At 38.5% G+C, this 10,240-nt stretch overlaps 1 protein-coding gene across 2 annotated transcripts in view; it reads left to right on the top strand.

Moving 5' to 3' along the window:
- MYO16 (myosin XVI) overlaps positions 1-10,240 on the top strand; it is a 655,611-nt gene that overhangs the window by 402,792 nt on the left and 242,579 nt on the right. The window lies entirely within an intron of this gene.

Here is a 10,240-nt window from a genome sequence, read left to right as displayed (position 1 = left end):
AGGCATGAGCCACCGCGCCCGGCCCCTAAACATCTCAAAGAGTAGCTTCTCAGGGCTATTTCATCATCTAAAAATTATATATCTCCATTACATATTATCAGTGGAAAACTTTCTTGTTATTCTTGTCACTAGTAGTGACCTTGAGCAGACAATTGAGAGCACAATCACATTCACAAGTCTTCACGTACTTGTCTTCAAATGAATCCTGAGAATTTCTTTGTCATCTATATAGACTTCTTAAATTTAAATTAAATTCCTGAAAATTGATGCCTTCAGAGGTTTCTTGGAAAACATTAGAACTAATATATATTAATGGGAAAGTTCTTAAATAAATATAGACATCTCAGAAGATTTCAAAGACAAGAGGATACTGAAATTCTTATTAAAATGTACACATCTCAAATCTCACTGAACATTGATCAGCATATTCAGTAGTCTGTAATTTGAGAGTGGCAATGGTATAAACCATATTTCAGCAGAAATATTGTAGTATTTAGTATGACAAGGACTCTTGATTTTGCTATTATTGTTATCAGTTAATTTGTTAATGTATAGATGATTCACAGAATGGTACTAGAAAATTTTCATTTTCTAGAAGTTGAACTTCATTAATATATTTTATTTTAACAAGGTAGTCTGACTTGAAGGGTTTTATTGATTATTCTTTAGGAAGTGAAGCCCCCTCCCTGGGGTACCCTCCCATTTACATTTTACGGAGTGTTAAATTTATGTAATTGGAAATACTTATATAATGGTCTACAGTTTTTGCTACAGACACACACCCGGAGGAAAACTACAATCGTAAACCGGAAAGCACATTACTTGTCTTTTCATGGGAATATTGCCACTGTGGCAATGTGTAAATTTATAAGGATGGTCTTATCTTTTAAAATTTATTACTAAGCATATGAATGAGGACAAGGATTCGTTGGAAATTAGACGTGAATCAACATATTAGAAGTTTGACTTCTAAGAGACAGTATTCTCATTTGTGTCATAACTCCCATATTTTCTTCTCTATTTCTCCCGTGAGTCACACAAACCTGAATTTAAATGCCCAAATAATGCAAGAAAAGGTTATATTTGCAGTATTTCTAATTCATTTGAATTCATGGAAAGCTTATGGTTTTGCAGATTTATAGGCCCATTTCCTAAGTCACAGAAAAGTCTAAAAAATTTAGATAACCTTAGAATAGGCTCTTGTTGTTTACCAATCCCCAGTGTTTTTGAAGTATAATCATATCAAAAAAGGATTATATAAATAAATAATATCCTCATGGTCAAAGTTGTAGAGCACATTGATTTTGATAGAATAGACATTTTTCACAGTATATATGTATATATTACTGTGTGTGTATATATATACACACACACACAATAAATACACCTTGTGATAGAATAGGCATACTTTTCATACAGACATGTATATATACATACAGTACACAGACATGTATACTGAGTATATATGTGTGTGTGTGTGTACATTTGTGAATTTGGCAAGAGAGAATACATATCACTACAATTTACTCTAACAAGTTATAAAGGGAAAATGAGTGAAATTGAAGCAGGTGAATGTCCATTTGTTACAGGATGGATTCATTTTTTGGCTTACAGTAAAACAGGTGCAATATTAATCATATAGCATATTAAAATAATTCTACATTCTCTACCTGGATCCAAATAGGTTTCACTTCTAAACAAAAACCCTGGGTATGTTGAAGGTGAGGTTGATGGGATTAATGAAAATAGGCAGAAGCGTTTGCCACATTTGCCAGATCAGAATCCAGTCTATGATTACATGTGGCTGCCTACTGCGGTGTTATCCTCTGCGAGCCTGGCTGCTGTGCAGTGCTTGGCCCGGACCCTGCGGGCTGGGGACCACTGAGGGCCACACTTAGTGGTACTTTAAATATTGAAACACACTGAAGTTTTATTTATTATGCTTAGCTGAAAATAATTTGGTCCAAACAGGTAAAAGAATAATAACAGTAATAAAAAATAGCCATAATATAATGCCCTATATTTGCTTAAAACTTTGTTGTTCACCAAGCGTGTACATATAAATTACCTTGGGAAGAAACGTTGTTAAATAGCTAAAAACAACACGTTTTATTGTTGAAACGGTGACTCTAGGAAAATGTGAAGCACAGCTCACAGTTGTGACCACTGTCTGCTTCCTCACGTCTCCTTCCAATGCTCTTCCTCTGGAGAAACTCGTGTGAAAACCAAAGGCTTACTATTTTCATCATTTTCTGAGGCATTTCTTTTTCTAAACTATAATTTTATGACTTCTAAAGTAAAGGATATTGCATATCATTTAAATTTGTATGCCAATGTCGTTATTACAAAATTCATGATTACAGTCTCCAGTAATGCAAGCACAGTTTCCCTCAATCCACTTCACCTTGATCTCCCGCACACAGACAGAGCATCAGCCTCTTACAGCAGTACCTGTGCTCTCCTCACCGTGTCTTCGCCTCTCGTACACTCTTGCTGCATCAGACACTCATGTGCTCAATTTTGCTCAGTGCTATCATGGTCTTTAGATGGGGGCAGGGGGGATTACTTAATAGCACCCATTTTCATCTCTGATTCTTAATTGGTTGAGGAATAAGACCATGTAGTAAGAGGCCAGGCACGGTGGCTCATGCCTGTAATCCCAGCAGTTTGGGAGGCCAATGGGGCTGGATCATCTGAGGTCGGGAGTTCAAGACCAGGCTGACCAACATGGCAAAACCCCATCTCTACTAAAAATACAAAAATATAAAAAATTAGCCAGGTGTGGTGGTGCATCCCTGTAGTCCCAGCTACTCGGGAGGCTGAGGCAGGAGAATCACTTGAACCTGGGAGGTGGAGGTTGTAGTGAGCCGAGATCGTGCCACTGCACTCCCACCTGGGCAACAAGAGCAAAACTCCATCTCAAAAAAAAAAAAAAAAAAAAAAGACAGTGGAGTAGGACATTTGGGAGTCAAAATAGCAATTTGAGGAGTGACACAGCAGACATGAGAAGATGACGTTTACACAGTGAACCAGTTGTTTCTGCCTGCTGTGCCCTAGACTCAGATTGACTACCTAGCAGTTCCAGTAAGCCCTGAAGTGGCCAGTGCCCTCTTAGAGCTTGGAGGAGCAGAGGCCATGGCGTGCTCCCTGCGAGTGCAGGAAGACTGCCCTGAGCTCTCCTTGTCCAGGCTTCGTCCTAGACTGTAAGGGAATAAGTCGGTCTTCCAGAAACCAAGAGACTTACAGCTAAAGGGGCTTCCTTTTCCTGTAAGAAAACCTCAAGACTATGAATAAGCATCTCTACCTAGCACATGTGAGTCCATAAACTTGCAAGATTGAGGGACAGTCTAATGCACAAAGGTGTGTAGGCTTTGAGACTCCCATTTTGAGTGAGTTGGGTCTTTTGTTGTTGTCGTTCTCTAGTGTTTTCGAGAGCATAGACCAGAACTTGTCTGGCCACTAGGCATATGGAAGACCCGTGTAGTTTATTCATAACTTGCCATCAGTTCACATTAAATTGATCATATTTAGCAATGAAAATATAATCTTAAATTACATCAAATTATTTCTAAAGAAAAACTAATAATAAAGTTGTTAAGTTTGTTTTGACTTTTCTAGAATTGTTTGGCCTCCACACCTCTGTGAATTGTCAGCTGATACCCAGTGACCACGGAAGGTATTAACAAAGTCCTTGTTTAAACCATTTGGAGAACCTATACGTAGATTCCCATAATTTCACGTAGAAAATTGGCACCCACTGATGGACAGGGATGCTGTGGATCTTCCATTCCATTCTCCTCACTGTCCACTTTTCCCCCAGTGGATTCAAAGGCTTGTGGCCCTCTCTTCCCACAGATAGCAGCCATTCTCCCCAAGGAGGCATCACCTCCCCTCGGGTGTTTCATGAATTCCATTCAGACCAAAGCTATGCTCTGCTCCTTCTTTTTAGGAATTGTGAGGTTGCCAGGGTTCCTTCTACCATGTTAGCACATTTGAGCGGCAAATAGCAGCATTGTACGGCTTCCCAAATGAGCTCAATTGCCTCTCTGCCCGGCTACAGCAATCACATTGAGAACTGTGGATTGTTAAAGATTTTTTTTTCTATACCTCTGAATAGGTTTCTACCCAAGGGTTTCACCACTGTCATTTAGAGCATCATCTTAAGAACACACCTTGTGAGATAGAGAAGATTTGGTGTAGAATTCTCTTAACACTTCTACTCTTTCATGGTCTATTTTGCCTCATTACTGAAGAAACCCTTTTCCATTTTGTGATACTAGCTGGCTGTTTCTAACGTAATATTGAAAGGCTTCCATTAAGTATTCGCCATTCTTTTGCTTAAGAAAATTGCAAACCTTTGAACCAGATAGCTGGGGAAACACGCTGAAATTACTGTTGATCTGAAAGGGCAGCATTATGGATAATATTATGGTGGCTGCCAGAAATGTGTAGAATTGTTCACAACTGAGTTGCCTTATACATGTTTCAGTGTAACCAAATTAAACATCATATGAAACTATTCTCACTTGTTTTGGTGTAACACTATTAAAAAAGCATGACTTGTGGTATAATGAAAACGTATTTTCTTGTGTCCCACCTCCCTTTAACATTTATTCAATGGGGGTAATATTTTCCTGACTCTGATATAAAACTTAATCAGGTCCCAAGACTTTTCTGGTTACTTTTAAATAAATCACAGTTCTATGGACCCTTTAATCCCGAAATAGCCAGCATTGGAGCAGAAATTAAGTATGTTCAAAGGTGAGAGTTCCCTTCCGTCTCCCACAGGTGAGGCCTCTGGGGGCAGCTGTCAGCCTCCTGGGAAGGGTGTGAGGTGGGCTGCTGCACCCTAGTGTCAGGGTAAAATGGGGACAGGAACAAGGAGGTGAGGGATTTCTTGGTTTGCTGATTGACATCTTAAGGCTTTCCTGGCCACCAAGATGGCTATCACTGACCCCTTCTCTTCAAATCCTCATAAATTTTCATCACTAGGATTCCTTTCCCAGCGATCCTCAAGATGTGCAAAATGCATCTTTTGGGGGAATCCGCCCCTGATATTCACGTGGATCCTTTTCTATTTTTCCTAAGTGTTGTCTGGTTTGAGAAATAAAGGGAAAGAGTACAAAAGAGAAAAATTTTAAAGCTGGGTGTCCAGGGGAGACATCACACGTCGGCAGGTTCCGTGATGCCCCCTGAGCTGTAAAACCAGTAAGTTTTTATTAGCAGTTTTCAAAAGGGAGGGAGTGTACGGATAGGGTGTGGGTCACAGAGATCACATGCTTCAAGGGTGACAGAAGATCACAAGGCAGGAGGTCAGGGCAAGATCACAAGGTCAGGACAAAACTAGAATCACTAATGAACTTCCATGTCCAGCTGTGCACTCATTGTCATTGATAAACAAGGTTCAAGAGCAGAGAACCGGTCTGATTAGAATTTGCCAGGCTGGAATTCCCTAATCCTGGCAAGCCTGGGGGCACTGCAGGAGACTAGGGCATGTTTCATCCCTATCTACATCTACATAAGACAGACACTCCCAGAGCGGCCATTTCAGAGGCCTCCTCTGGGAATGCATTCTTTTCCCAGGGCTGTTAATTATTAATATTCCTTACCGGGGAAAGAATTCAGCGATACTTCTCTTACCCATTTTTGGTAATAAGAGAAATATGGCTCTGTCCTTTCTGGCCCACAGGCAGCCAGACTTTAAGGTTATCTCCCTTTTTCCCTGAACATCGCTGTTATCCTGTTCATAAGGTGCCTAGATTTCATGTTGTTCAAACACACGTGCCTCACAAACAATTTGTGCAGTTAACTCAATCATCACAGGGTCCTGAGGCGACATTCACCCTCAGCTTACGAAGATGATGGGATTAAGAGATTAAAGTAAAGACAGGCATAGGAAATCACAAGAATATTGATTGGGGCAGGGATAAATGTCCATGAAATCTTCACAATTTATGTTCTTCTGCCATGGCTTCAGCCGGTTCCTCCATTTGGGCTCCCTGACTTCCCGCAACAGCATCCATGTGTGTGCTGGTTGCTCCCACCCCGTTCCATGGTCCATGGCAGCCCTTTAGACTCAGGCTCACCTGGCTAATAGGTTGAGGCCCCACACTTTCCCAAGTGTGCCTCTTAGACAGGAATTCTTGGGGTTGAAGATAGAGAGGAGCTAGAGAATGGGAAAATGCCTTGAGGAGTTGTACACACTCCAGTTGCTCGTTTTCTATAAACAAAGACCATGATCTAAAGAGTATTTAATTTTTATAAAGAATATCATCCATAGGATTCTGAAATGAGATACATGATCGGAGCTACTAAAGTATAATGAAAAATAACTGTTTTAAAAAAAGATCAATCATTTTTGCAATGTCTAGAATTTGGCCTGTTTTATAATGCAGCACTTATATCCCCAAGGTTGAATTCGCAATGTTAAATTTAAAATTATTGTTTTTCCTCATTTGAATCCTTCTTTGGGGTTTTGCAAGCAAATAGAAGTCTGGGCAAGTACGGGGTTGTAGAAACTTTGGAGAGTTCTCCAAATGTCTTCAAACATCAAAACCTATCACTTATTTCAGCATAAGTTCTGAATAAAATGGTGTGTGTTGAGCTTCTAACATATATATGGAGATCATTTTTTTCACTGAGCCTTTGGTTTCTTATGAATTCTTATATTACATTCTTATAGTATTTTAGTTGACCTAAACATAAACATTTAAAAACATTATGATTAATTGCATCCATTTCTCATGAGTTAGTTATTTGGTTATCCAGGCCTGTTTCTTTGACACCCAGGTTGTAAGAACTTGTTTATTTTTCAGAGTTATTTGAAGGTTAAATGAGGTCGTGCATATTAAGTTGTTATCAGAGTATCTGACACAATGGGAATGGTTGCTATAATGATAATAGTGATAGGGCTAGGCGTGGTGGCTCAGGCCTGTACTCCCAGCATTTTGAAAGGCTGAGGTGGGCGGATCACTTAGGCGTTTGAGACCATGCTAGGCAACATAGTGAAACCCCATCTCTACCCCACTCCCCCCAAAAATACAAAAAGTTAGCCAGGTGTGGTGATACACACCTGTGGTCCCAGCTACTTGGGAGACTGAGGTGGGAGAATTGCTTCAGCCCAAGATAGTGAGGCTGCAGTGAGTCTTGATTGCATCCCTGCACTCCAGCCTGGATGACAGACTGAGACCCTGTCTCAAAATATATACATACATATTTGTATATGTGTGTGTGTGTGTGTATATAGTGATGGCTGTGGCTGGTAAGAAAGCATCTTAGTTTATATTAGCTTATTTATGGAGAAAGGGAGAGTTGTTGAAAACAATGCAGATGACTCACGTGGTGGACGCCCAAGATATATCCCGGTTGTCCTTTTACATTTCACTCGTGATCTTTTTGTTTCACAGAGTAGCAGATAAAGGAGATATTTTGTTCTTTGGAAATAGAAATATCAGGATTCACAGAACACTATTAGAGATAGGGGTGTTGTTTCTTAGTGTTTTGCTCGGGTTTGCCTTGTGGTAAGCAAGGATCATGGATTTGCATTGCTCAACTGCCACTCTTTCTCTTAGGTCACAGGTCTGACATGTTTGTAACATGCCTGTCTAGGGTTAAGAGTGGTTTGTGGTTTTTTAGTATTGCAAAAATAAGATCCACATGGGTTAGAAACAGTGATATTTCCTAAATGGTAGGGGTGTGTGTGTGTGTGTGTGTGTGTGTGTGTGTGTGTGTGTGTGTTTATTTTATTTTTAGTGTTTTAAAGAAAAATAGAATTTGGAACAACACAAGGTCCTGCCAGTGGACAGGGGCTCACGCAGTGCCTGAACTAAGGAACTGGCATGCTGAGGTGGGGGAGATATTGGGAACAGGGGACAGGTGCCCTGTAGAGATGGGGATCCCATGGAGTGTCTGGGAGCAGGTGGGAGAATGAAACAGGAATGAAGGCTCAAGGATGCAAGTATAAAAGTGGCAATGTCTTTCACCAAGAAGCAAGGGGTTCCCATTCTAGTAACTGGAGCCTTAGTTTTTTTGTTTCACGAGATGAAATTGATTATGGAGGAAAAAAATGAAGGCTTTTGAAAATATATCACTTGTGAAATTTCTTGAACTATTAAACCTTCTCTTTGCTACCCAGTATAGTTGTTTAAATAACAGAAGGAAGTATTGAACAGATTCTATACAAATGAAAAAGAGAAAATGTTTCAAAGAGAAATGGAAGTCATTTTCTCTTAAGGTTATTATTTGTTTAATTCACATGTTAATCCAGTGATTCAATTCCTGAAATCATCAGCAGGATAATTTTTGCATCTTACCACATTTCTAAATTCTTATATTTTGATAATAAGGGAAATGATTTTTAAGCCAATGTGAGATTTCCTAGAGATCCAGATTTTCATCAGCACATTCACAACAGTGCCCCTGTGTCCCCAAGTCTGACTGAGGTGATCTGTAGAAGGTGGCAATATTGACCGTGAATCACAGCTTCCCAGGGTCTCAAAACTGATGACTCCACTCAGAAAAGAGAAAAAAGAACACATCCAGTATGATGTAAATTGAAGGTGATATCAGTGTATTAGGTGAGTACATTCATCCCTAGCATCTGACAACACTTAAGAGAATGTTAGTGTCTAGATGAACATAGAGAATCTGCACTAATAAGATTGTAACAAGCAATTTAATATTCTTCAGAAAAGTTGTACTTCTTCATTAGGTGAGACTTGTTATCTTTACTTAATTAGAGGGAAAAATATTCCATATAGAGAAAACATAATTATAGCTTTGAAGAATTCTGCTGGCTGGTTTAAAAAAAAAAAAAATCCCTCACAGTTGCATTTTGGATAATCCATGTTTGGTCTGAAGACTGTCTAACCGAATGACAGAAAAGGCTGATCTTTACCTTGATGCTGTGAAAGTGAGGTGAATTAATTGGTTTAAGTGGATTAAGTTGAATTGGCTTACGTTCTCATTTCCTAATTCTACACTTTGGTTTTGTTCTACTAAGAATTCAGTTTGTATACTATTGGTTTTTAATACGTATAGGTATATCTTAATGTGCTTTTTGGGTATCCAGGGATTTCAAATATAAGAGAATATTTCTTGCTGATCACATTAAGTGATAGAGTTTTCTATGATTTTGTATGTCTCTGATTGATACAATCAGGTAGCACTTAATATACTTATGAAACTTTATAGTGTATCTCAACCTCTTCTAGGTCAAAGTCTAATGTGGGAATTCAGCGAATGCCATAAACACACACACTCAAACATGCACACACACATAAATACAGTTTTCCACATAACTTCTGGGAATTCATTGTTCCTCCTCCCCCAGAAAACCATATAATTGGGTTATAATAATTTCTTAGTTTATTGATTAGAAAATTAATACATTCTGGATTAATATCCTCAATGTTGTTCAGAGTCTCCTTATAGTTCTTGAGGATTTTTAAGGTTAAGTCTTTTGTATAATGATTTTGTTGTTGTGTTTTTGTAAATTGAAGAATTCTATTTTTGTATTTTAGGTAAAATTTGTGATTTTAAAAATATATTCTGAGATTTCTCCTAATAGATGGATAACATAATTTTTAAAACAGTAAAATGACACTAAGCATGTTAAGCCTATTTTGTAAGATTATTTTTAGTGGATTCGATTTTCAGCTCTAAGAGAGTATTTCTCAAGGATCTTGGTCATTAGGAACAGTAAACCAGAGCTTTGTTTATAAAATGTTCTCTGAGCCTGAAGATGGAGCTAAGGAAGGAACATCTTTCAGCGGCACTGTAAGCAAGCTATTAAAATACCTTTTGAATTACAGTTTACATCTATACTATTTGTATAGATCACTTATGAAGACTACCTAGCATCTCATGACTGTTTTCAAATTTCATCTCATAGGTTTATTCATGCATTTATTTATTTGCTTTTTATGCAGGGTGAGTTGCCATTACTTCTGCGGAAAAATTACCCATCTTTACTGTAGAATCCTTGGTATGCTTGCTAAGTACAATAGCAGTTGGAGATATATCAATATGCTTTAAGCTTTGGGATACTATTTTTTTTTATTAAAAAGGCCACTATTGTAGTCTTCAGGGGTTCACCATTTTCTCATGTTTTGCTGGATGCATAGGCCCCCAAATCTAGTCAGGTGTGCGTATGCTTGGGGCTCTATGGGTAAATGCTTGTGATTATTTTTTTCTCAAATTATTCAACAAAGAGGTTTTTTATTAAAAAAAAAAAAAAAAA

Source organism: Mandrillus leucophaeus, unplaced genomic scaffold, assembly GCF_000951045.1.
Source record: "Mandrillus leucophaeus isolate KB7577 unplaced genomic scaffold, Mleu.le_1.0 Scaffold750, whole genome shotgun sequence".
In the NCBI taxonomy this organism is placed as follows: Eukaryota; Metazoa; Chordata; class Mammalia; order Primates; family Cercopithecidae; genus Mandrillus; species Mandrillus leucophaeus.
Note: the sequence above shows the minus strand (reverse complement) of the source record. Positions and strands in the feature narration are given on the sequence as shown.